Consider the following 24,899-nt stretch of genomic DNA (forward strand, 5'->3'; position numbering starts at 1 on the left):
CTGCCACCTTTTCCCTGGGCGCAAAGCTCGACGGTGCGTGCCACATGCGGGTGAGGGAAAGAGCCCTTTTCAGCCCAGAATTCCAGACCAATGAAGTTTCCTCCCAGGGAAAAGGTGCCAGGACAGAAAGTGATTGTTCTTTTTCTAGGGGTAATGGGGCCCCATCATTGGCACCTGAGAGCCAGAGGTTGCCTCCTTTTCCCTGGGTGCAAAGCACGACAGTGCGTGTCACGTGCTGGTCCCAGAAAGTGCCATTTTACAGCCCCGAATTCCAGACCAATGAAGACTCCTCCCAGGGAAAAGGTGCCAGGACAGATAGCCATTCTGTTTTATGTAAAGGTAATGGGACCCCATCATTGGCACCTGAGAGCCCAAGACTGCCACCTTTTCCCTGGACGCAAAACTCGATGGTGCGTTCAACTTGGGGGTCCAGGAAAGTGCCGATTCTCAGACCAGAATTCCAAACCGATGAAGATTCCTCCCTGGGAAAAGGTGCCAGGACAGAAAGCCATTGTGCCTTTTGTAGGGGTAATGGGGCACTATCATTGGATCCTGAGAGCCCAAGGCTGTCCCCTTTTCCCTGGGCGCAAAGCTCGACGGTGCGTTCCACTTGCAAGTCTGGAGAAGTGCCGTTTTTCAGCCCAGAATTCCAGACGGATGAAAATTCCTCCCTGGGAAAACGCGCCAGGACAGAAAGCCATTGTTATTTATCTAGTGTTAACGGGGCCCCATCATTGGCACCCGAGAGCCCAAGGCTGCCACCTTTTCCCTGGGCGTAAAGCTAGATCGTGCCTGCCACGTGCAGGTCCCAGAAAGTGCTTTGTTCAGCCCAGGATTCCAGACGGATGACGACTCCTCCGAGGGTAAAGGTGCCAGGACAGAAAGCAAGTGTTATTTTTCTAGTGTTTACGGGGCCCCATCATTTGCATCTGAGAGCCCAAGGCTGCCACCTTTTTCCTGGGCGCAAATGTCGACGGCGCGTGCCACTTGTGGGTCCGGGGAAGTGCCATTTTTCAGCCCAGAATTCCAGATTGACGAAGACACCTCCCAGGGGAAAGGTGCCAGGTGAGATATCGAATTGTCCTTTTCTAGGGTCAATGGTGCCCCATCATTGGCACCTGAGAGTTCAAGGCTGCCACCTTTTCCGTGGGTGGAAACATCAACGGCACGTACCACTTTCCTGTCCGGGAAAGTGCCGTTTTTCAGCCCTGAATTCCAGACAGATGAAGACTCCTCACAGGGAAGAGGCTCCCAGGACAGAAAGCGATTGTTCCATTTCTAGGGTTCATCGGGCCCCGTCATTGGCACCTGAGAGCCCAAGGTTGCCTCCTATACCCTGGGAGCAAAGCTCGACCATGCGTGCTACGTGAGGGTTCGGGAAATTGCCATTTCTCATTCCAGAAATCCAGACCGATGAAGATTCCTCCCTATCAATAGGTGCCAGGACAGGAATGGATTTCTCCTTTTCTAGGAGTAATGGAGACTCATCATTGACATCTGAGAGCCCAAGGCTGCAACCTTTTCACTGAGCGCAAAGCTCGACGGTGCGTGCCACTTGCGGGGCCAGGAATGTGCTGTTCCTCATCCCAGAATTCCAAACCGATGAAGATTCCTCCCTGGGAAAAGGTGCCAGGACAGAAAGCCATTGTGCCTTTTCTAGGCTTAATGTGGCCCCAAAATTGACACCTGAGAGCCCAAGGCTGCCACCTTTTCCCTGGGCGCAAAGCTCGATGGTGCGTTCCATCTGCGGGTCCAGGAAAGTGCCGATTCTCAGACCAGAATTCCAAACCGATGAAGATTCCTCCCTGGGAAAAGGTGCCAGGACAGAAAGCCATTGTGCCTTTTGTAGGGGTAATGGGGCACCATCATTGGCAGCTGAGAGCCCAAGGCTGACCCCTTTTCTTTGGGCGCAAAGCTCGGCGGTGTGAACCTTGTGCTGGTTTGGGGCAGTGCCATTTTTGAACCCAGATTTCCAGACAGACGAAGATTCCTCCCAGGGAAAAGGTGCCAGGACAGAAAGCAAGTGTTATTTTTCTAGTGTTAATGGGGACCCATCATTGGCACCTGAGAGCCCAAGGCTGCCACCTTTTCCCTGGTCGCAGAGCTAGATGGTGCCTGCCACGTGCAGGTCAGAGAAAGTGCTTTGTTCAGCCCAGGATTCCAGACGGATGACGACTCCTCCCAGGTAAAGGGCTCCCAGGACAGAAAGCGATTGTTCCATTTCTAGTGTTAATGGGGGCCCGTCATTAGCATCTGAGAGCCAGAGGTTGCCTCCTTTTCCCTGGACGCAAAGCACGACAGTGCGTGCCACGTGCTGGTCCCAGAATGTGCCATTTTACAGCCCAGAATTCCAGACCAATGAAGACTCCTCCTAGGGAAAAGGTGCCAGGACAGAAAGCCATTGTGCTTTTTGTAAAGGTAATGGGGCCCCATCATTGGCACCTGAGAGTTCAAGACTGCCACCTTTTCCCTGGACGCAAAGCTCGATGGTGCGTTCCACTTGCGGGTCCAGGAAAGTGCCGATTCTCAGACCAGAATTCCAGACCGATGAAGATTCCTCCCTGGGAAAAGGTGCCAGGTCAGAAATCGAATTGTCCTTCTCTAGGGTCAATGGTGCCCCATCATTGGCACTCGAGAGTTCAAGGCTGCCACCTTTTCCGTGGGCGCAAACATCAACAGCGCGTACCACTTTCTTGTCCGGGAAAGTGCCGTTTTTCAGCCCTGAATTCCAGACGGATGAAGACTCCTCACAGGGAAGAGGCTCCAAGGACAGAAAGCGATTGTTCCATTTCTAGGGTTAATCGGGCCCCATCATTGGCACCTGAGAGCTGAAGGCTGCAACCTTTTCCCTGAGCGCAAAGCTCGACGGTGCGTGCCACTTGCAAGTCTGGGAATGTGCCGTTTCTCATCCCAGAATTCGAGGCTGATGAAGATTTCTCCCAGGGAAAAGGTGCCAGGACATAAAGCAATTGTGCCTTTTCTAGGCTTAATGGGGCCCCAAAATTGACACCTGAGAGCCCAAGGCTGCCACCTTTTCCCTGGGCGCAAAGCTCAACAAAGCGTTCCATCTGCGGGTCCAGGAAAGTGCCATTTTTCAGCCCAGAATTCCAGACCTATGAAGATTCCTCAGAGAAAAAAGGTACCAGGAGACAAAGCCATTGTGTATTTTGTAATGCTAATTGGGCCCCATCATTGGCACCTGAGAGCCCAAGGCTGCCACCTTTTCCCTGGGTGCAAAGCTCGACGGTGCTTACCCTGTGTGGGTCTGGGAAAGGGCCGTTTTTCAGCCCAGAATTCCAGACGGAAGTCGATTCCTCTCTGGGAAAAGGTGTCAGGACAGAAAGCCATTGTGCCTTTTCTAGGGGTAATGGGACCTCATCTTTGGCACCTGAGAGCCCAAGGCTGCCACCTTTTCCCTGGACGCAAATGTCGACGGCGCGTGTCACTTGCAAGTCCGGGAATGTGCCGTTTCTCATCCCAGAATTCCAGGCCAGCGAAGATTTCTCCCTGGGAAAAGCTGCCAGGACAGAAAGCGATTGTGCCTTTTCTAGGGTTAATGGGGCCCAAAATTGGCAGCTGAGAGCCCAGGGCTGCCACCTTTTCCCTGGGCGCAAAGCTCGACGGTGAGTGCCACATGTGGGTAAGGGAAAGAGCCCATTTAAGCCCAGATTTCCAGACCAATGAAGATTCCTCCCAGGGAAAGGTGCCAGGACAGAAAGCAATTGTTCTTTTTCTACGGTTAATGGGGCCCCATATTTGGCACCTGAGAGCCCAAGGCTGCCACCTTTTCCCTGGGCACAAAGCTAGATGGTGCCTGCTACGTGCAGGTCAGAGAACGTGCTTTGTTCAGCCCGGGATTCCAGACGGATGACGACTCCTCCCAGGGAAAGGGCTCCCAGGACAGAAAGCGATTGTTCCATTTCTAGTGTTAATGGGGGCCCGTCATTGGCATCTGAGAGCCAGAGGTTGCCTCCTTTTCCCTGGGCGCAAAGCACGACAGTGCGTGCCACGTGCTAGGTCCCAGAAAGTGCCATTTTACAGCCCAGAATTCCAGACCAATGAAGACTCCTCCCAGGGAAAAGGTGCCAGGACAGAAAGCCATTGTGCTTTTTGTAAAGGTAATGGGGACCCATCATTGGCACCTGAGAGCCCAAGGCTGCCACCTTTTCCCTGGCCGCAAAGCTAGATGGTGCCTGCCACGTGCAGGTCAGAGAAAGTGCTTTGTTCAGCCCAGGATTCCAGATGGATGACGACTCCTCCCAGGGAAAAGGCTCCCAGGACAGAAAGCGATTGTTCCATTTCTAGTGTTAATTGGGGCCCGTCATTGGCACCTGAGAGCCAGAGGTTGCCTCCTTTTCCCTGGGCGCAAAGCACGACAGTGCGTGCCACGTGCTGGTCCCAGAAAGTGCCACTTTACAGCCCAGAATTCCAGACCAATGAAGACTCCTCCCAGGGAAAAGGTGCCAGGACAGAAAGCCATTGTGCTTTTTGTAAAGGTAATGGGGACCCATCATTGGCACCTGAGAGCCCAAGGCTGCCACCTTTTCCCTGGACACAAAGCTCGATGGTGCGTTTCACTTGCGGGTTTGGGAAAGTGCGGATTCTCAGACCAGAATTCCAAACCGATGAAGATTCCTCCCTGGGAAAAGGTGCCGGGACAGAAAGCCATTGTGCCTTTTCTAGGGGTAATGGGGCACCATCATTGGCAGCTGAGAGCCCAAGGCTACCCCCTTTTCCCTGGGCGCAAAGCTCGACGGTGTGTACCTTGTGCGGGTTTGGGGCAGTGCCATTTTTGAACCCAGATTTCCAGACGGACGAAGATTCCTCCCTGGGAAAAGGTGCCAGGACAGAAAGCAAGTGTTATTTTTCTAGTGTTAACGGGGCCCCATCATTGACACCTGAGAGCCCAAGGCTGCCACCTTTTCCCTGGGCGCAAAGCTCAACGGAGCGTTCCATCTGCGGGTCCAGGAAAGTGCCATTTTTCAGCCCAGAATTCCAGACCTATGAAGATTCCTCAGAGAAAAAAGGTACCAGGAGACAAAGCCATTGTGTATTTTGTAATGCTAATTGGGCCCCATCATTGGCACCTGAGAGCCGAAGGCTGCCACCTTTTCCCTGGGTGCAAAGCTCGACGGTGCATACCCTGTGCGGGTCTGGGAAAGGGCCGTTTTTCAGCCCAGAATTCCAGACGGAAGTCGATTCCTCTCTGGGAAAAGGTGTCAGGACAGAAAGCCATTGTGCCTTTTCTAGGGGTAATGGGACCTCATCTTTGGCACCTGAGAGCCCAAGGCTGCCACCTTTTCCCTGGATGCAAAGCTCGATGGTGCGTTCCTCTTGCGGGTCCAGGAAAGTGCCGATTCTCAGACCAGAATTCCAAACCGATGAAGATTCCTCCCTGGGAAAAGGTGCCAGGACAGAAAGCCATTGTGCCTTTTGTAGGGGTAATGGGGCACCATCATTGGCAGCTGAGAGCCCAAGGCTGCCCCCTTTTCCCTGGGCGCAAAGCTCGACGGTGTGTACCTTGTGCGGGTTTGGGGCACTGCCATTTTTGAACCCAGATTTCCAGACGGACGAAGATTCTTCCCTGGGAAAAGGTGCCAGGACAGAAAGCAAGTGTTATTTTTCTAATGTTTACGGGGCCCCATCATGGGCACCTAAGAGCCCAAGGCTGCCACCTTTTCCCTGGGCGCAAATGTCGACGGCGCGTGCCACTTGCGGGTCCGGGGAAGTGCCATTTTTCAGCCCAGAATTCCAGACGGAAGAAGACACCTCCCAGGGGAAAGGTGCCAGGTCAGAAATCGAATTGTCCTTTTCTAGGGTCAATGGTGCCCCATCATTGGCACTCGAGAGTTCAAGGCTGCCACCTTTTCCGTGGGCGTAAACATCAACGGCGCGTACCACTTTCTTGTCCGGGAAAGTGCCGTTTTTCAGCCCTGAATTCCAGACGGATGAAGACTCCTCCCAGGGAAGAGGCTCCCAGGACAGAAAGCGATTGTTCTATTTCTAGGGTTAATCGGGCCCCATCATTGGCACCTGAGAGCCCAAGGTTGCCTCCTATATCCTGGGCGCAAAGCCCGACCATGCGTGCTATGTGAGGGTCCGGGAAATTGCCGTTTCTCATTCCAGAATTCCAGACCAATGAAGATTCCTCCCTGGGAAAAGGTGCAAGGACAGGAATGGATTTCTCCTTTTCTAGGAGTAATGGGGACCCATCATTGGCACATGAGAGCCGAAGGCTGCTAACTTTTCCCTGGGTGCAAAGCTCGACGGTGCATACCCTGTGCGGGTCTGGGAAAGGGCCATTTTTCAGCCCAGAATTCCAGACGAAAGTCGATTCCTCTCTGGGAAAAGGTGTCAGGACAGAAAGCCATTGTGCCTTTTCTAGGGGTAATGGGACCTCATCTTTGGCACCTGAGAGCCCAAGGCTGCCACCTTTTCCCTGGATGCAAAGCTCGATGGTGCGTGCCACTTTCAAGTCTGGGAATGTGCCGTTTCTCATCCCAGAATTCCAGGCCAGCGAAGATTTCTCCCTGCGAAAAGGTGCCAGGACAGAAAGCCATTGTGCCTTTTCTAGGGTTAATGGGCCCCAAAATTGGCAGCTGAGAGCCCAGGGCTGCCACCTTTTCCCTGGGCGCAAAGCTCGATGGTGCGTGCCACATGAGGGTAAGGGAAAGAGCCCTTTTCAGCCCAGATTTCCAAACCGATGAAGATTCCTCCCTGGGAAAAGGTGCCAGGACAGAAAGCGATTGTTCTTTTTCTAGGGGTAATGGGGCCCCATCATTGGCACCTGAGAGCCCAAGGCTGCCACCTTTTGCCTGGGCACAAAGCTCGACGGTGCGTTCCACTTGCAGGTCCGGGGAAGTGCCGTTTTTCAGCCCAGAATTCCAGACCAATGAAGACTCCTCCCAGGGAAAAGGTGCCGGGACAGAAAGCCATTGTTATTTATCTAGTGTTAACGGGGCCCCATCATTGGCACCTGAGAGCCCAAGGTTGCCACCTTTTCCCTGGGCGCAAAGCTAGATGGTGCCTGCCACGTGCAGGTCAGAGAAAGTGCTTTGTTCAGCCCAGGATTCCAGACGGATGACGACTCCTTCCAGGGAAAAGGCTCCCAGGACAGAAAGCGATTGTTCCATTTCTAGTGTTAATGGGGGCCCGTCATTGGCACCTGAGAGCCAGAGGTTGCCTCCTTTTCCCTGGGCGCAAAGCACGACAGTGCGTGCCACGTGCTGGTCCCAGAAAGTGCCACTTTACAGCCCAGAATTCCAGACCAATGAAGACTCCTCCCAGGGAAAAGGTGCCAGGACAGAAAGCCATTGTGCTTTTTGTAAAGGTAATGGGGACCCATCATTGGCACCTGAGAGCCCAAGGGTGCCACCTTTTCCCTGGACGCAAAGCTCGATGGTGCGTTTCACTTGCGGGTTTGGGAAAGTGCCGATTCTCAGACCAGAATTCCAAACCGATGAAGATTCCTCCCTGGAAAAAGGTGCCGGGACAGAAATCCATTGTTATTTACTTAGTGTTAACGGGGCCCCATCATTGGCACCTTAGAGCCCAAGGCTGCCACCTTTTGCCTGGGCGCAAATGTCGACGCCGCGTGCCACTTGCGGGTCCGGGGAAGTGCCATTTTTCAGCCCAGAATTCCAGACGGACGAAGACACCTCCCAGGGGAAAGGTGCCAGGTCAGAAATCGAATTGTCCTTTTCTAGGGTCAGTGGTGCCCCATCATTGGCACCTGAGAGTTCAAGGCTGCCACCTTTTCCGTGGGCGCAAACATCAATGGCGCTTACCACTTTCTTGTCCGGGAAAGTGCCGTTTTTCAGCCCTGAATTCCAGACGGATGAAGACTCCTCCCAGGGAAGAGGCTCCCAGGACAGAAAGCGATTGTTCCATTTCTAGGGTTAATCGGGCCCCATCATTGGCACCTGAGAGCCCAAGGTTGCCTCCTATATCCTGGGCGCAAAGCCCGACCATGCGTGCTACGTGAGGGTCCGGGAAATTGCCGTTTCTCATTCCAGAATTCCAGACCGATGAAGATTCCTCCCTGGGAAAAGGTGCCAGGACAGGAATGGATTTCTCCTTTTCTAGGAGTAATGGGGACCCATCATTGGCACCTGAGAGCCGAAGGCTGCAACCTTTTCCCTGAGCGCAAAGCTCGACGGTGCGTGCCACTTGCGGGTCCAGGAATGTGCTGTTTCTCATCCCAGAATTCCAGGCCGATGAAGATTTCTCCCAGGGAAAAGGTGCCAGGACAGAAAGCAATTGTGCCTTTTCTAGGCTTAATGGGGCCCCAAAATTGACACCTGAGAGCCCAAGGCTGCCACCTTTTCCCTGGGCGCAAAGCTCAACGGAGCGTTCCATCTGCGGGTCCAGGAAAGTGCCATTTTTCAGCCCAGAATTCCAGACCGATGAAGATTCCTCAGAGGGAAAAAAGGTACCAGGAGACAAAGCCATTGTGTATTTTGTAATGCTAATTGGGCCCCATCATTGGCACCTGAGAGCCGAAGGCTGCCACCTTTTCCCTGGGTGCAAAGCTCGACGGTGCATACCCTGTGCAGGTCTGGGAAAGGGCCGTATTTCAGCCCAGAATTCCAGACGAAAGTCGATTCCTCTCTGGGAAAAGGTGTCAGGACAGAAAGCCATTGTGCCTTTTCTAGGGGTAATGGGACCTCATCTTTGGCACCTGAGAGCCCAAGGCTGCCACCTTTTCCCTGGGCGCAAATGTCGACGGCGCGTGCCACTTGCAAGTCCGGGAATGTGCCGTTTCTCATCCCAGAATTCCAGGCCAGCAAAGATTTCTCCCTGGGAAAAGGTGCCAGGACAGAAAGCCATTGTGCCTTTTCTAGGGTTAATGGGGCCCCAAAATTGGCAGCTGAGAGCCCAGGGCTGCCACCTTTTCCCTGGGCGCAAAGCTCGACAGTGCGTGCCACATGCGGGTAACGGAAAGAGCCGTTTTCAGCCCAGATATACAGACCAATAAAGATTTCTCCCTGGGAAAGGTGCCAGGACAGAAAGCGATTGTTTTTTTCTAGGGGTAATGGGGCCCCATCATTGGCACCTGAGAGCCCAAGGCTGCCACCTTTTGCCTGGGCACAAAGCTCGACGGTGCGTTCCACTTGCAGGTCCGGGGAAGTGCCGTTTTTCAGCCCAGAATTCCAGACCAATGAAGATTCCTCCCTGGGAAAAGGTGCCAGGACAGAAAGCGATTGTTCTTTTTCTAGGGGCAATTGGGCCCCATCATTGGCACCTGAGAGCCCAAGGCTGCCACCTTTTGCCTGGGCACAAAGCTCGACGGTGCGTTCCACTTGCAGGTCCGGGGAAGTACCGTTTTTCAGCCCAGAATTCCAGACAAATGAAGACTCCTCCCAGGGAAAAGGTGCCAGGACAGAAAGCAAGTGTTATTTATCTTGTGTTAACGGGGCCCCATCATTGGCACCTGAGAGCCCAAGGCTGCCACCTTTTCCCTGGGCGCAAAACTAGATGGTGCCTGCCACATGCAGGTCAGAGAAAGTGCTTTGTTCAGCCCAGGATTCCAGACGGATGACGACTCCTTCCAGGGAAAAGGCTCCCAGGACAGAAAGCGATTGTTCCATTTCTAGTGTTAATGGGGGCCCGTCATTAGCATCTGAGAGCCAGAGGTTGCCTCCTTTTCCCTGGGCGCAAAGCACGACAGTGCGTGCCACGTGCTGGTCCCAGAATGTGCCATTTTACAGCCCAGAATTCCAGACCAATGAAGACTCCTCCCAGGGAAAATGTGCCAGGACAGAAAGCCATTGTGCTATTTGTAAAGGTAATGGGGCCCCATCATTGGCACCTGAGAGCCCAAGACTGCCACCTTTTCCCTGGACGCAAAGCTCGATGGTGCGTTCCACTTGCGGGTCCAGGAAAGTGCCGATTCTCAGACCAGAATTCCAAACAGATGAAGATTCCTGCCTGGGAAAAGGTGCCAGGACAGACAGCGATTGTTCCATTTCTAGGGTTAATCGGGCCCCATCATTGGCACCCGAGAGCCGAGGGCTGCAACCTTTTCCCTGAGCGCAAAGCTCGACGGTGCGTGCCACTTGCGGGTCCAGGAATGTGCTGTTTCTCATCCCAGAATTACAGGCCGATGAAGATTTCTCCCAGGGAAAAGGTGCCAGAACAGAAAGCAATTGTGCCTTTTCTAGGGTTAATGGGGACCCAAAATTGACACCTGAGAGCCCAAGGCTGCCACCTTTTCCCTGGGCGCAAAGCTCAACAGAGCGTTCCACGTGCGGGTCCGGGAAAGTGCCATTTTTCAGCCCAGAATTCCAGACCTATGAAGATTCCTCAGAGGGAAAAGGTACCAGGAGACAAAGCCATTGTGTATTTTGTAATGCTAATTGGGCCCCATCATTGGCACCTGAGAGCCCAAGGCTGCCACCTTTTCCCTGGGTGCAATGCTCGACGGTGCATACCCTGTGCGGGTCCGGGAAAGGGCCGTATTTCAGCCCAGAATTCCAGACGGAAGTCGATTCCTCTCTGGGAAAAGGTGTCAGGACAGAAAGCCATTGTGCCTTTTCTACGGGTAATGGGACCTCATCTTTGGCACCTGAGAGCCCAAGGCTGCCACCTTTTCCCTGGATGCAAAGCTCGATGGTGCGTTCCTCTTGCGGGTCCAGGAAAGTGCCGATTCTCAGACCAGAATTCCAAACCGATGAAGATTCCTCCCTGGGAAAAGGTGCCAGGACAGAAAGCCATTGTGCCTTTTGTAGGGGTAATGGGGCACCATCATTGGCAGCTGAGAGCCCAAGGCTGCCCCCTTTTCCCTGGGCGCAAAGCTCGACGGTGTGTACCTTGTGCGGGTTTGGGGCACTGCCATTTTTGAACCCAGATTTCCAGACGGACGGAGATTCTTCCCTGGGAAAAGGTGCCAGGACAGAAAGCAAGTGTTATTTTTCTAATGTTTACGGGGCCCCATCATTGGCACCTGAGAGCCCAAGGCTGCCACCTTTTGCCTGGGCGCAAATGTCGACGGCGCGTGCCACTTGCGGGTCCGGGGAAGTGCCATTTTTGAACCCAGAATTCCAGACGGAAGAAGACACCTCCCAGGGTAAAGGTGCCAGGTCAGAAATCGAATTGTCCGTTTCTAGGGTCAATGGTGCCCCATCATTGGCACCTGAGAGTTCAAGGCTGCCACCTTTTCCGTGGGCGCAAACATCAACGGCGCGTACCACTTTCTTGTCCGGGAAAGTGCCGTTTTTCAGCCCTGAATTCCAGACGGATGAAGACTCCTCCCAGGGAAGAGGCTCCCAGGACAGAAAGCGATTGTTCTATTTCTAGGGTTAATCGGGCCCCATCATTGGCACCTGAGAGCCCAAGGTTGCCTCCTATATCCTGGGCGCAAAGCCCGACCATGCGTGCTATGTGAGGGTCCGGGAAATTGCCGTTTCTCATTCCAGAATTCCAGACCGATGAAGATTCCTCCCTGGGAAAAGGTGCCAGGACAGGAATGGATTTCTCCTTTTCTAGGAGTAATGGGGACCCATCATTGGCACCTGAGAGCCGAAGGCTGCTACCTTTTCCCTGGGTGCAAAGCTCGATGGTGCATACCCTGTGCAGGTCTGGGAAAGGGCCATTTTTCAGCCCAGAATTCCAGACGGACAAAGATTGCTCTCTGGGAAAAGGTGTCAGGACAGAAAGCCATTGTGCCTTTTCTAGGGGTAATGGGACCTCATCTTTGGCACCTCTGAGCCCAAGGCTGCCACCTTTTCCCTGGATGCAAAGCTCGATGGTGCGTGCCACTTTCAAGTCTGGGAATGTGCCGTTTCTCATCCCAGAATTCCAGGCCAGCGAAGATTTCTCCCTGGGAAAAGGCGCCAGGACAGAAAGCCATTGTGCTTTTTCTAGGGTCAATGGTGCCCCATCATTGGCACCTGAGAGCCCAAGGCTGCCACCTTTTGCCTGGGCACAAAGCTCGATGGTGCGTTCCACTTGCAGGTCCAGGGAAGTGCCGTTTTTCAGCCCAGAATTCCAGACGGACGAAAATTCCTCCCAGGGAAAAGGTGCCAGGACAGAAAGCAAGTGTTATTTATCTAGTGTTAACGGGGACCCATCATTGGCACATGAGAGACCAAGGCTGCCACCTCTTCCCTGGGCACAAAGCTAGATGGTGCCTGCCACGTGCAGGTCAGAGAAAGACCTTTGTTCAGCCCAGGATTCCAGACGGATGAAGACTCCTCCCAGGGAAAGGGCTCGGAGGACAGAAAGCGATTGTTCCATTTCTAGTGTTAATGGGGGCCCGTCATTGGCATCTGAGAGCCAGAGGTTACCTCCTTTTCCCTGGGCGCAAAGCACGACAGTGTGTGCCACGTGCTGGTCCCAGAAAGTGCCATTTTACAGCCCAGAATTCCAGACCAATGAAGACTCCTCCCAGGGAAAAGGTGCCAGGACAGAAAGCCATTGTGCTTTTTGTAAAGGTAATTGGGACCCATCATTGGCACCTGAGAGCCCAAGACTGCCACCTTTTCTCTGAACGCAAAGCTCGATGGTGCGTTCCTCTTGCGGGTCCAGGAAAGTGCCGATTCTCAGACCAGAATTCCAAACCGATGAAGATTCCTCCCTGGGAAAAGGTGCCAGGACAGAAAGCCATTGTGCCTTTTGTAGGGGAAATGGGGCACCATCAGTGGCAGCTGAGAGCCCAAGGCTGCCCCCTTTTCCCTGGGCGCAAAGCTCGACGGTGTGTACCTTGTGCGGGTTTGGGGCAGTGCCATTTTTGAACCCAAATTTCCAGACGGACGAAGATTCCTCCCTGGGAAAAGGTGCCAGGACAGAAAGCAAGTGATATTTTTCTAGGGTTAACGGGGCCCCATCATTGGCACCTGAGAGCCCAAGGCTGCCACCTTTTCCCTGGGCGCAAATGTCGACGGCGCGTGCCACTTGCGGGTCCGGGGAAGTGCCATTTTTCAGCCCAGAATTCCAGACGGACGAAGACACCTCCCAAGGAAAAGGTGCCAGGTCGGAAATCGAATTGTCCTTTTCTAGGGTCAATGGTGCCCCATCATTGGCACCTGAGAGTTCAAGGCTGCCACCTTTTCTGTGGGCGCAAACATCAACAGCGCGTACCACTTTCTTGTCCGGGAAAGTACCGTTTTTCAGCCCTGAATTCCAGACGGATGAAGACTCCTCACAGGGAAGAGGCTCCCAGGACAGAAAGCGATTGTTCCATTTCTAGGGTTAATCGGCCCCCATCATTGGCCCCTGAGAGCCCAAGGTTGCCTCCTATACCCTGGGCGCAAAGCTCGACCATGCGTGCTACGTGAGGGTCCGGGCAATTGCCGTTTCTCATTCCAGAATTCCGGACCAATGAAGGTTCCTCCCTGGGAAAAGTTGCCAAGACAGGAATCGATTTCTCCTTTTCTAGGAGTAATGGGGACCCGTCATTGGCATCTGAGAGCCAGAAGTTGCTTCCTTTGCCCTGAGCGCAAAGCTCGACGGCGCGTGCCACTTGCGGGTCCGGGGAAGTGCCATTTTTCAGCCCAGAATTCCAGACGGACGAAGATACCTCCCAGGGAAAAGGTGCCAGGTCAGAAATCGAATTGTCCTTTTCTAGGGTCAATGGTGCCCCATCATTGGCACCTGAGAGTTCAAGGCTGCCACCTTTTCTGTGGGCGCAAACATCAACGGCGCGTACCACTTTCTTGTCCGGGAAAGTGCCGTTTTTCAGCCCTGAATTCCAGACGGATGAAGACTCCTCACAGGGAAGAGGCTCCCAGGAAAGAAAGCGATTGTTCCATTTCTAGGGTTAATCGGGCCCCATCATTGGCACCTGAGAGCCCAAGGTTGCCTCCTATACCCTGGGCGCAAAGCTCGACCATGCGTGCTACGTGAGGGTCCGGGCAATTGCCGTTTCTCATTCCAGAATTCCAGACCGATGAAGATTCCTCCCTGGGAAAAGGTGCCAGGACAGGAATGGATTTCTCCTTTTCTAGGAGTAATGAGGACCCATCATTGGCACCTGAGAGCCCAAGGCTGCAACCTTTTCCCGAGCGCAAAGCTCGATGGTGCGTGCCACTTCCGGGTCCAGGAATGTGCTGTTTCTCATCCCAGAATTCCAGGCCGATGAAGATTTCTCCCAGGGAAAAGGTGCCAGGACAGAATGCGATTGTGCCTTTTCTAGGGTTAATGGGGCCCCAAAATTGACACCTGAGAGCCCAAGGCTGCCAGCTTTTCCCTGGGTGCAAAGCTCAACGGTGCATACCCTGTGCGGGTCCGGGAAAGGGCCGTTTTTCAGCCCAGAATTCCAGACGGACAAAGATTCCTCTCTGGGAAAAGGTGTCAGGACAGAAAGCCATTGTGCCTTTTCTAGGGGTAATGGGGCCCCATCTTTGGCACCTGAGAGCCCAAGGCTGCCACCTTTTCCCTGGGCGCAAATGTCGACAGCGCGTGTCACTTGCAAGTCCGGGAATGTGCCGTTTCTCATCCCAGAATTCCAGGCCAGCGAAGATTTCTCCCTGCGAAAAGGTGCCAGGACAGACAGCGATTGTTCCTTTTCTAGGGTTAATGGGTCCCCAAAATTGGCACCTGAGAGCCCAAGACTGCCGCCTTTTCCCTGGGCGCAAAGCTCGACAGTGCGTGCCACATGCGGGTAAGGGAAAGAGCCCTTTTCAGCCCAGAATTCCAGAGCGATGAAGATTCCTCCCTGGGAAAAGGTGCCAGGACAGAAACCGATTGTGCCTTTTCTAGGGTTAATGGGGCCCCATCATTGGCTCCTGAGAGCCCAAGGCTGCCACCTTTTGCCTGGGCGCAAAGCTCGACAGTGCGTTCCACTTGCAGGTCCGGGGAAGTGCCGTTTTTCAGCCCAGAATTCCAGACGGACGAAAATTCCTCCCATGGTAAAGGTGCCAGGACAGAAAGGGATTGTTATTTATCTAGTGTTAACGGGGACCCATCATTGGCACCTGAGAGCCCAAGGCTGCCACCTTTTCCCTGGGCGCAAAGCTAGATGGTGCCTGCCGCGTGCAGGTCAGGGAAAGTACTTTGTTCAGCCCAGAATTTTAGACAAATGACGACTCCTCCCAGGGAAAAGGCTCCCAGGACAGAAAGCGATTGTTCCATTTCTAGTGTTAATGGGGGCCCGTCATTGGCATCTGAGAGCCAGAGGTTGCCTCCTTTTCCCTGGGCACAAAGCTCGACAGTGCGGGCCATGAGCTGGTCCAGGAAAGTGCTATTTTTACAGCCCAGAATTCCAGACCAATGAAGACTCCTCCCAGGGAAAAGGTGCCAGGACAGAAAGCCATTGTGCCTTTTGTAAAGGTAATGGGGCCTCATCATTGGCACCTGAGAGCCCAAGATTGCCACCTTTTCCCTGGACGCAAAGCTCGATGGTGCGTTCCACTTGCAGGTCCAGGAAAGTGCCGATTCTCAGACCAGAATTCCAAACCGATGTAGATTCCTCCCTGGGAAAAGGTGCCAGGACAGAAAGCCATTGTGCCTTTTGTAGGGGTAATGGGGCACCATCATTGGCACCTGAGAGCCCAAGGCTGCCACCTTTTCCCTGGGCACAAAGCTCGACGGTGTGTACATTGTGCGGGTTTGGGGCAGTGCCATTTTTGAACCCAGATTTCCAGACGGACGAAGATTCCTCCCTAGGAAAAGGTGCCAGGACAGAAAGCAAGTGTTATTTTTCTAGTGTTAACGGGGCCCCATCATTGGCACCTGAGAGCCCAAGGCTGCCACCTTTTCCCTGGGCGCAAATGTCGAGGGTGCGTGCCACTTTCTTGTCTGGGAAAGTGCCATTTTTTAGCCCAGAATCCTAGACGGATTGAGATTCCTCCCAGGGAAAAGGTGCCAGGACAGAAAGCAATTGTTCCATTTCTAGGCGAAATCGGGCCCCGTCACAGGCACCTGAGAGCCCAAGTTTGCCTCCTTTCACCTGGGTGCAAAGCTCGACGGTGCGTGCTACGTGCTGGTCCCAGAAATTGCCGTTTCTCATTCCAGAATTCCAGACCGATGAAGATTCCTCCCAGGGAAAAGGTGCCAGGTCAGAAATCGAATTGTCCTTTTCTAGGGTCAATGGTGCCCCATCATTGGCACCTGAGAGTTCAAGGCTGCCACCTTTTCCGTGGGTGCAAACATCAACGGCGCGTACCACTTTCTGGTCCGGGAAAGTGCCGTTTTTCAGCCCTGAATTCCAGACGGATGAAGACTCCTCACAGGGAAGAGGCTCCCAGGACAGAAAGCGATTGTTCCATTTCTAGGGTTAATCGGGCCCCATCATTGGCACCTGAGAGCCCAAGGTTGCCTCCTATACCCTGGGCGCAAAGCTCGACCATGCGTGCTACGTGAGGGTCCGGGAAATTGCCGTTTCTCATTCCAGAATTCCAGACCGATGAAGATTCCTCCCAGGGAAAAGGTGCCAGGACAGGAATCGATTTCTCCTTTTCTAGGAGTAATGAGGACCGATCATTGGCACCTGAGAGCGCAAGGCTGCAACCTTTTCCCAAGCGCAAAGCTCGATGGTGCGTGCCACTTGCGGGTCCAGGAATGTCCTCTTTCTCATCCCAGAATTGGGGGCCGATGAAGATTTCTCCCAGGGAAAAGGTGCCAGGACAGAAAGCGATTGTGCCTTTTCTAGGGTTAATGGGGCTCCAAAATTGACACCTGAGAACCCAAGGCTGCCACCTTTTCCCTGGGCACAAAGCTCGACGGAGCGTTCCACTTTCTTGTCCGGGAAAGTGCCATTTTTCAGCCCAGAATTCCTGACCTATGAAGATTCCTCAGAGGGAAAAGGTACCAGGAGACAAAGCCATTGTGTATTTTGTAATGGTAATGGCGCCCCATCATTGGCACCTGAATACCCAAAGCTGCCACCTTTTCACTGGGTGCAAAGCTCGACGGTGCGTACACTGTGCGGGTCCGGGAAAGTGCTATTTTTCAGCCCTGAATTCCAGACCGATGAAGACTCCTCACGGGGAAAAGGCTCCCAGGACAGAAAGCGATTGTTCCATTTCTAGGGTTAATCGGGCCCCATCATTGTCACCTGAGAGCTCAAGGTTGCCTCCTATACCCTTGGTGCAAAGCTCGAACATGTGTGCTACGTGAGGGTCGGGGAAATTGCCGTTTCTCATTCCAGAATTCCAGACCGATGAAGATTCCTCCCAGGGAAAAGGTGCCAGGACAGAAAGCGATTTCTCCTTTTCTAGGGTTAATGGGACCCCATCATTGGCACCTGAGAGCCCAAGGCTGTCACCTTTTCCCTGAGTGCAAAGCTCAATAGTGCGTGCCACATGCGGGTAAGGGAAAGAGCCATTTTCAGCCCAGAATTCCAGACCTATGAAGATTTCTCCCAGGAAAAGAGTGCCAAGACAGAAAGCGATTATTCTTTTTCTAGGGGTAATGGGGTCCCAGCATTGTCACCTGAGAGACCAAGACTGCCACCTTTTCCCTGGGCGCAAAGCTCGACGGTGCGTTCCACTTGCAGGTCTGGGAAAGTGCCGTTTTTCGGCCCAGAATTCCAGACGGACGAAAATTCCTCCCAGGGAAAAGGTGCCAGGACAGAAAGCGATTGTTATTTTTCTAGTGTTACCGGGGACCCATCATTGGCACCTGAGAGCCCAAGGCTGCCACCTTTTCCCTGGGCGCAAAGCTAGATGGTGCCTGCCACGTGCAGGTCAGAGAAAGTCCTTAGTTCAGCCCAGAATTCCAAACTGATGACGACTCCTCACAGGGAAAGGGCTGCCAGGACAGAAAGCAATTGTTCCATTTCTAGTGTTAATGGGGGCCCGTCATTGGCATCTGAGAGCCAGAGGTTGCCTCCTGTACCCTGGGCGCAAAGCTCGACAGTGCATGCCACGTGCTGGTCCCAGAAAGTGCCACTTTACAGCCCAGGATTCCAGACCAATGAAGATTCCTCCCTGGGAAAAGGTGCCAGGACAGGAATCGATTTCTCCTTTTCTAGGAGTAATGGGGACCCATCATTGGCACCTGAGAGTCGAAGGCTGCAACCTTTTCCCTGGGCGCAAAGCTTGATGGTGTGTACCTTGTGCGGTTTTCGGGCAGTGCCATTTTTGAACCTTAAATTCCAGACAGACAAAGATACCTCCCAGGGAAAAGGTGCCAGGTCAGAAATCGAATTGTCCTTTTCTAGGGTCAATGGTTCCCCATCATTGGCACCTGAGAGTTCAAGGCTTTCACCTTTTCTGTGGGCGCAAACATCAACGGCGCGTACCACTTTCTTGTCCAGGAAAGTGCCGTTTTTCAGCCCTCAATTCCAGACGGATGAAGACTTCTTACAGGGAAGAGGCTCCCAGGACAGAAAGCGATTGTTCCATTTCTAGGGGTAATCGCGCCCCATCATTGGCACCTGAGAGCCCAAGGTTGCCTCCTATACCCTGGGCGCAAAGCTCGACCATGCGTGCTACGTGAGGGTCCGGGAAATTGCCGTTTCTCATTCCAGAATTCCAGACCGATGAAGATTCCTCCCTGGGAAAAGTGCCAGGACAGGAATCGATTTCTCCTTTTCTAGGAGTAATGGGGACCCATCATTGGCACCTCAAAGCCGAAGGCTGAAACCTTTTCCCTGAGCGCAAAGCTCGACGGTGCGTGCCACTTGCGGATCCAGGAATGTGCTGTTTATCATCCCAGAATTCGAGGCCGATGAAGATTTCTCCCAGGGAAAAGGTGTCAAGACAGAAAGTGATTGTGCCTTTTCTAGGCTTAATGGGACCCGAAAATTGACACCTGAGAGCCCAAGGCTGCCACCTTTTCCCTGGGCGCAAATGTTGACGGCGCGTGTCACTTGCAAGCCCGGGAATGTGCCGTTTCTCATCCCAGAATTCCAAACCAGCGAAGATTTCTCCCTGGGAAAAGGTGCCAGGACAGAAAGCGATTGTGCCTTTTCGAGGGTTAATGGGGCCCCATCATTGGCACCTGAGAGCCCAAGGCTGTCACCTTTTCCCTGGGCACAAAGCACGACAGTGCGTGCCACATGCGGGTAAGGGAAAGAGCCGTTTTCAGCCCAGAATTCCAGACCAATCAAGATTCCTCCCCAGAAAAAGGTGCCAGGACAGAAAGCGATTGTTCTTTTTCTAGGGGTAATGGGGCCCCATCATTGGCAGCTGAGAGCCCAAGGCTGCCACCTTTTGCCTGGGCGCAAAGCTCGACGGTGCGTTCCACTTGGGAGTCCGGGCAAGTGCTGCTTTTCGGCCCAGAATTCCAGACGGACGAAAATTCCTCCCAGGGAAAAGGCTCCCAGGACAGAAAGCGATTGTTCCATTTCTAGTCTTAATGGGGGCCTGTGCTTGGCATCTGAGAGCCAGAGGTTGCCTCCTCTTCCCTGGGCGTAAAGCTCGACAGTGCGTGCCACGTGCTGCTCCCAGAAAGTGCCACTTTACAGCCCAGAATTCCAGACAAATGAAGACTCCTCTCAGGGAAACGGTGCCAGGACAAAAAGCCATTATGCTTTTAGGAAAGATAATGGGGCCCCATCATTGTACCTGAGAGCCCAAGACTGCCACTTTTCCCTGGACGCAAAGCTTGATGGTGCGTTCCACTTGCGGCTCCAGGAAAGTGCTGATTCCCAGACCAGAATTCCAAACCGATGAAGATTCCTCCCTGGGAAAAGGTGCCAGGACAGAAAGCCATTGTGCCTTTTGTAGGGGTAATGGGGCCCCATCATTGGCACCTGAGAGCCCAAGGCTGCCACCTTTTCCCTGGGCGCAAATGTCGACGGCGTGTGCCACTTGTGCGTCCAGGAAAGTGCCGTTTTTCAGCCCTGAATTCCAGACAGATAAAGACTCCTCACAGGGAAGAGGCTCCCAGGACAGAAAGCGATTGTTCCATTTCTAGGGTTAATCCGGCCCCATCGTTGGCACCTGAGAGCCCAAGGTTGCCTCCTATACCCTGGGTGCAAAGCTCGACCATGCGTGCTACGTGAGGGTCCGGGAAATTGCTGGTTCTCATTCCAGAATTCCAGACTGATGAAGACTCCTCTCTGGGAAAAGGTGCCAGGACAGGAATGGATTTCTCCTTTTCTAGGAGTAATGGGGACCCATCATTGGCACCTGAGAGCCGAAGGCTGCAACCTTTTCCCTGAGCGCAAAGCTCGACGGTGCGTGTCACCTGCGGGTCCAGGAATGTGCTGTTTCTCATCCCAGAATTCAAGGCCGATGAAGATTTCTCCCAGGGAAAAGGTGCCAGGACAGAAAGCAATTGTGCCTTTTCTAGGGTTAATGGGGCCCCAAAATTGACACCTGAGAGCCCAGGGCTGCCACCTTTTCCCTGGGCGCAAAGCTCGACGGAGAGTTCCACTTTCTTGTCCGGGAAAGTGCCATTTTTCAGCCCAGAATTCCAGACCTATGAGGATTCCTCCCTGGGAAAAGGTGCCAGGAGACAAAGACATTGTGTATTTTGTAAAGGTAATGGGGTCCCATCATTGGCACCTGAGAGCCCAAGGCTGCCACCTCTTCCCTTGTCGCAAAGCTCGATGGTCCACCAAAGTGCCGATTTTCATCCCAGAATTCCAGACGGATGAAGATTACTCCCGCGGAAAAGGTGCCAGGACAGAAAGCGGTTTTTACATTTCTTGGGTTAATGGGGCCACATCATTGGCACCTGAGAGTCCAAGGCCCCCATTTTTTCCCTGGGCGTAAAGCCGGACGGTTCATGCCACTTGCTCGTTTTTAAGCCCAGAATTCCAGACAGACGATGATTCCTCCCTGGGAAAAGGTGCCAGGACAGAAAGGGATTGTTCCATTTCTTGTGTTAATACGGCCCCTTCATTGACTCCTGAGAGCCCAAGGCTGCCACCTTTTCCCTGGGCTCAAAGCTCGACAGAGTGTGCCAAGTACGGGTCTGGAATAGTGCCATTTTTCAGCCCAGAATTCCAGACAGACGAAGATTCCCCCCAGGGAAAATGTGCCAGGACAGAAAGCGATTGTGCGTTTCCTAGTGGTAATGGGGCCCCATCATTGCCACCTGATAGCCCAAGGCTGCCACCTTTTCCCTGGGCTCAACGCTCGACGGAGTGTGCCACGGGCGGGTACGGGTATATGCTCTTTTTCAGCCCAGATTTCCAGAATGACGAAGATTCCTCATATGGAAAACATTCCGGGACAGAAAGCGATTGTTCCAGTTCTAGGGTAAATGCGGCCCTCTCATTGCCACATTACAGCCCAAGGCTGTCACCTTTTCCCTGGGCTCAAAGCTCGACGGAGTGTGCCAGGTGGGGGTCCGGGAAAGTGCCGTTTCTCAGCCCAGAATTCCAGATGGACGAGGATTACTGCTAGGGAAAAAAGTGCCAGGACAGAAAGTGATTGTTCCTTTTCTAGGGTTTATGGGGCCCCATCATTGGCACTTGAGAGCCTATGCTGCCACCTTTTCCCTCGGTGAGCACCCCAACGGTCCCTGTCACATGCGGGTTTTTCAAGCCAGAATTTCAGAAAAATGAACATTCTTCCCTTGGAAATCTAGCCAGGACAGAAAGCGATTCTTTTTTTTCTAGGGTTAATGTGGACCCATCTTAGGCACCTGAGAGCCCAAGGCTGCCACCTTTTCCCTGGGCTCAAAGCTCGACAGTGTGGGCGAGGTGCGGGTCTGAGAAAGTTCCAGTTTTCAGCCCAGAATTGCAGAGGGCCCAAGATTCCTCCCAGGGAAAAGGTGCCAGGACAGAAAGGGATTGTGCCTTTTCTAGGAGTAATGGGGCCCCATCATTGCCACCTCATAGCCTAAGGCTGCCACCTTTTCCCTGGGCCCAAAGCTTGATGGAGCGTGCCAAGTGCGGGTACGGGAATGTGCCATTTTTCAGCCCAGATTTCCAGAGGGACGATGATTCCTCCCAGGGAAAATGTGCCAGGACAGAAAGCGATTGTTCCATTTCTAGGTTTAATGGGACCCCGTCATTGGCACCTGAGAACCCAAGGCTGCCACCTTTTCCCTGGGCTCAAACCTCGACGGAGCATGCCACGTGCGGGTCCGGGAAAGTGACGTTTTTCAACCCAGAATTTCAGGCGGTCCAAGATTCCTCCCAATGAAAAGGTGCTGGGACAGAAAGCGATTGTGCCTTTTCTAAGAGTAATGATGCCCCATCATTAGCAGCTGAGAGCCCAAGGGTGCCATCTTTTCCCTGGGCTCAAAGCTCGACAGAGCATGCCAAGTGCGGGTAAGGAAAAGTGCCGTTTTTCAGCCCAGAATTCCAGGCAGACCATGATTCCTCCCAGGGAAAAGGTGCCAGGACAGAAAGCGATTGTGCCTTTCTTAGGTGTAATGGGGCCCCATCATTGGCAGCTGAGATTCCAAGCCTGCCACCTTTTCCCTGGGCTCAAAGCTCGACAGAGTGTGCCAGGTGCTGGTCAGGGTACGTGCCTTTTTTCAGCCCAGATTTCCAGAATGACGAAGATTCCTCCCAGGGAAAATGTGCCAGGATAGAAAGCGATTGTTCCAGTTCTAGGGTAAATGCGGCCCCCTCATTGGCACGTCACAGCCCAAGGCTGTCACCTTTTCCCTGGTCTCAAAGCCCAAAGCTGCGTGCCACAAGCAGTTTTTTCAGCCCAGAATTCCAGACAGACAATGATTCCTCCCAGGGAAAAGGTGCCAGGACAGAAAGCGATTGTTCGTTTTCTAAAGTTAATGCGGCCCCATCTTTGGCATCTGAGAGCCCAAGGCTGCCACCTTTTCCCTGGGCTCAAACCTCAGTGCAGCGTGGCAAGTGCGAGTCAGGGAAATTGCGGTTTTTCAGCCCAGATTTCCAGACGGACGAAGATTCCTCCCAGGGAAAAGGTGCAAGGACAGAAAGCGATTTTTACATTTCTTGGGTTAATGAGGCCCCATCATTGGCACCTGAGAGTGCAAGGCCGCCATCTTTTCCCATGGGTGCAAAGCCGGACCGTGCATGCCACATGCTGTTTTTAAACCCAGAATTCCAGACGGACGATGATTCCTCCCTGAGAAAATCTGCTAGGACAGAAAGGGATTATTCCATATCTTGGGTTAATGGGGCCCCATCATTGGCAGCTGAAAGCCCAAGACTGCCACCTTTTCCCTGGGCTCAAAGATCGACGGTGAGTGCCACCTGCGGGTCAGGTAAAGTGACTTTTTTCAGCCCAGAATTCCAGATGGACCAAGATTCTTCAAAGTGAAAAGGTGCCAGGACAGAAAGGGATTGTTCCTTTTCTTAGGGTAATGGGGCCACATCATTGGCACCTGAGCGCCCAGGGCTGCCACCTTTTCCATGGGCTCAAAGCTCGACGGAGCGTGTCAGGTGCGGGTCAAGGAAAGTGCCGTTTATCAGCCGGAATTCCAGTCAGTTTAAGATTCTACCCTGTGATAAAGTGCCAAGACAGAAAGCGATTTTTCCATTTCTAGGTTTAAGGGGCCCCATCATTGGCACCTGAGAGCCGAAGGCTGCCACCTTTTCCCTGGGCGCAAAGCCCGACGGTGCGTGCCACATGCGGTTTTTTCAGCCCCAACTTCCAGACGGACAATGATTCCACCCCAGGAAAAACGTGCCAGAACAGAAAGCAATTGTGCCTTTTCTAGGGTTTATGGGTCCCCATCATTGGCACCTGAGAGCCCAAGACTGCCACCTTTTCACTGGGCACAAAGCTAGAGAGAGCGTGCCAGGTGTGGGTCGGGGAAAGTGCAATTTTTCATCCCAGATTTCCAGATGGACAAAGATTTCCGCCAGGGAAAAAGTGCCAGGACAGAAAGCGATTGTTCCAATTCTAGGGTTAATGCGGCCCCCTCATTGGCACCTCACAGCCCAAGAGTGTCACCTTTTCCCTGGGCGCAAAGCCCGACGGCGCGTGCCACTTGTGGGTTTTTCAGCCTTGAATACCAGACGGATGAAGATTCCTCCCAGGGAAAAGGTGCCAGGACAGAAAGCGATTGTGACTTTTCTAGGGTTAATGGGGCCCCACTTTTGGCACCTGAGAGTCCAAGGCTGCCACCTTTACCGTGTGATCAAAGCTCGACGGAGGTGCCACGTGTGGGTTCGGGAAAGGGCCCTTTTTCATCCCCGAATTCCAGACGCACCAAGATTCCTCCCAGGGAAAATGTTCCAGGACAGAAAGCGATTGTGCCTTTTCTAAGGGTAATAGGGCCCCATCATTGGCAGCTGAGAGCCCAAGGCTGCCACCTTTTCCCTGGGCTCAAAGCACGACGGATAGTTCCAAGTGCTGGTCAGGGAAAGTGCCGTTTTTGAGCCCAGAATTCCTTACGGACGAAGATTCCTCCCAGGGAAAAGGTGCCAGGACACAAAGCGATTGTGCCTTTTCTAATGTTAATGCGGCCACACATTTGGCACCAGATAGCCCCAGGCTGCCACCTCTTCCATGGGCTCAAAGCTCGACGGAGCATGTCAGTTGTGGGTCAGGGAAAGTGATGTTTATCAGCGCAGAATTCCAGTCAGCTTAAGATTCTACCCTGTGATAAAGTTCCAAGACAGAAAGCGATTTTTCCATTTCTGGGTTTAAGGTGCCCAATCATTGGCGCCTGAGAGCCCAAGGCTGCCACCTTTTCCCTGGCCTCAAAGCTCGACGGAGTGTGCCAGGTGCGGTTCTGAGAAAGCGTAATTTTTCAGCCCAGATTTCCAGACAAACCAAGATTCCTCCCTAGGAAAAGGTGCCAGGACAGAAAGCGTTTGTTTCTTTTCTAGGGCTAATGGGGCCTCATCATTGACACCTGACAGCCAAAGGCTGCCACCTTTTCCCTGGGCGCATAGCCCGACGGTGGGTGTCACATGCGGTTTTTTCAGCCCAGAATTCCAGATGGACGATGATTCCTCCCAGGGAAAAGGTGCCAGGACAGAAAGCACTTTCCCAGACCCACACGTGGCAGGCTCCGTCGAGCTTTGTTCCCAGTTAAAATGTGGCAGGCTTGGGCTGTCAGGTGCCAATGAAGGGGCCCCATTAACCCAGAAAATGTAAAAATCACATTCTGTCTTGGCA

This window comes from Pithys albifrons, chromosome 20, assembly GCF_047495875.1.
Source record: "Pithys albifrons albifrons isolate INPA30051 chromosome 20, PitAlb_v1, whole genome shotgun sequence".
Classification (NCBI taxonomy): domain Eukaryota; kingdom Metazoa; phylum Chordata; class Aves; order Passeriformes; family Thamnophilidae; genus Pithys; species Pithys albifrons.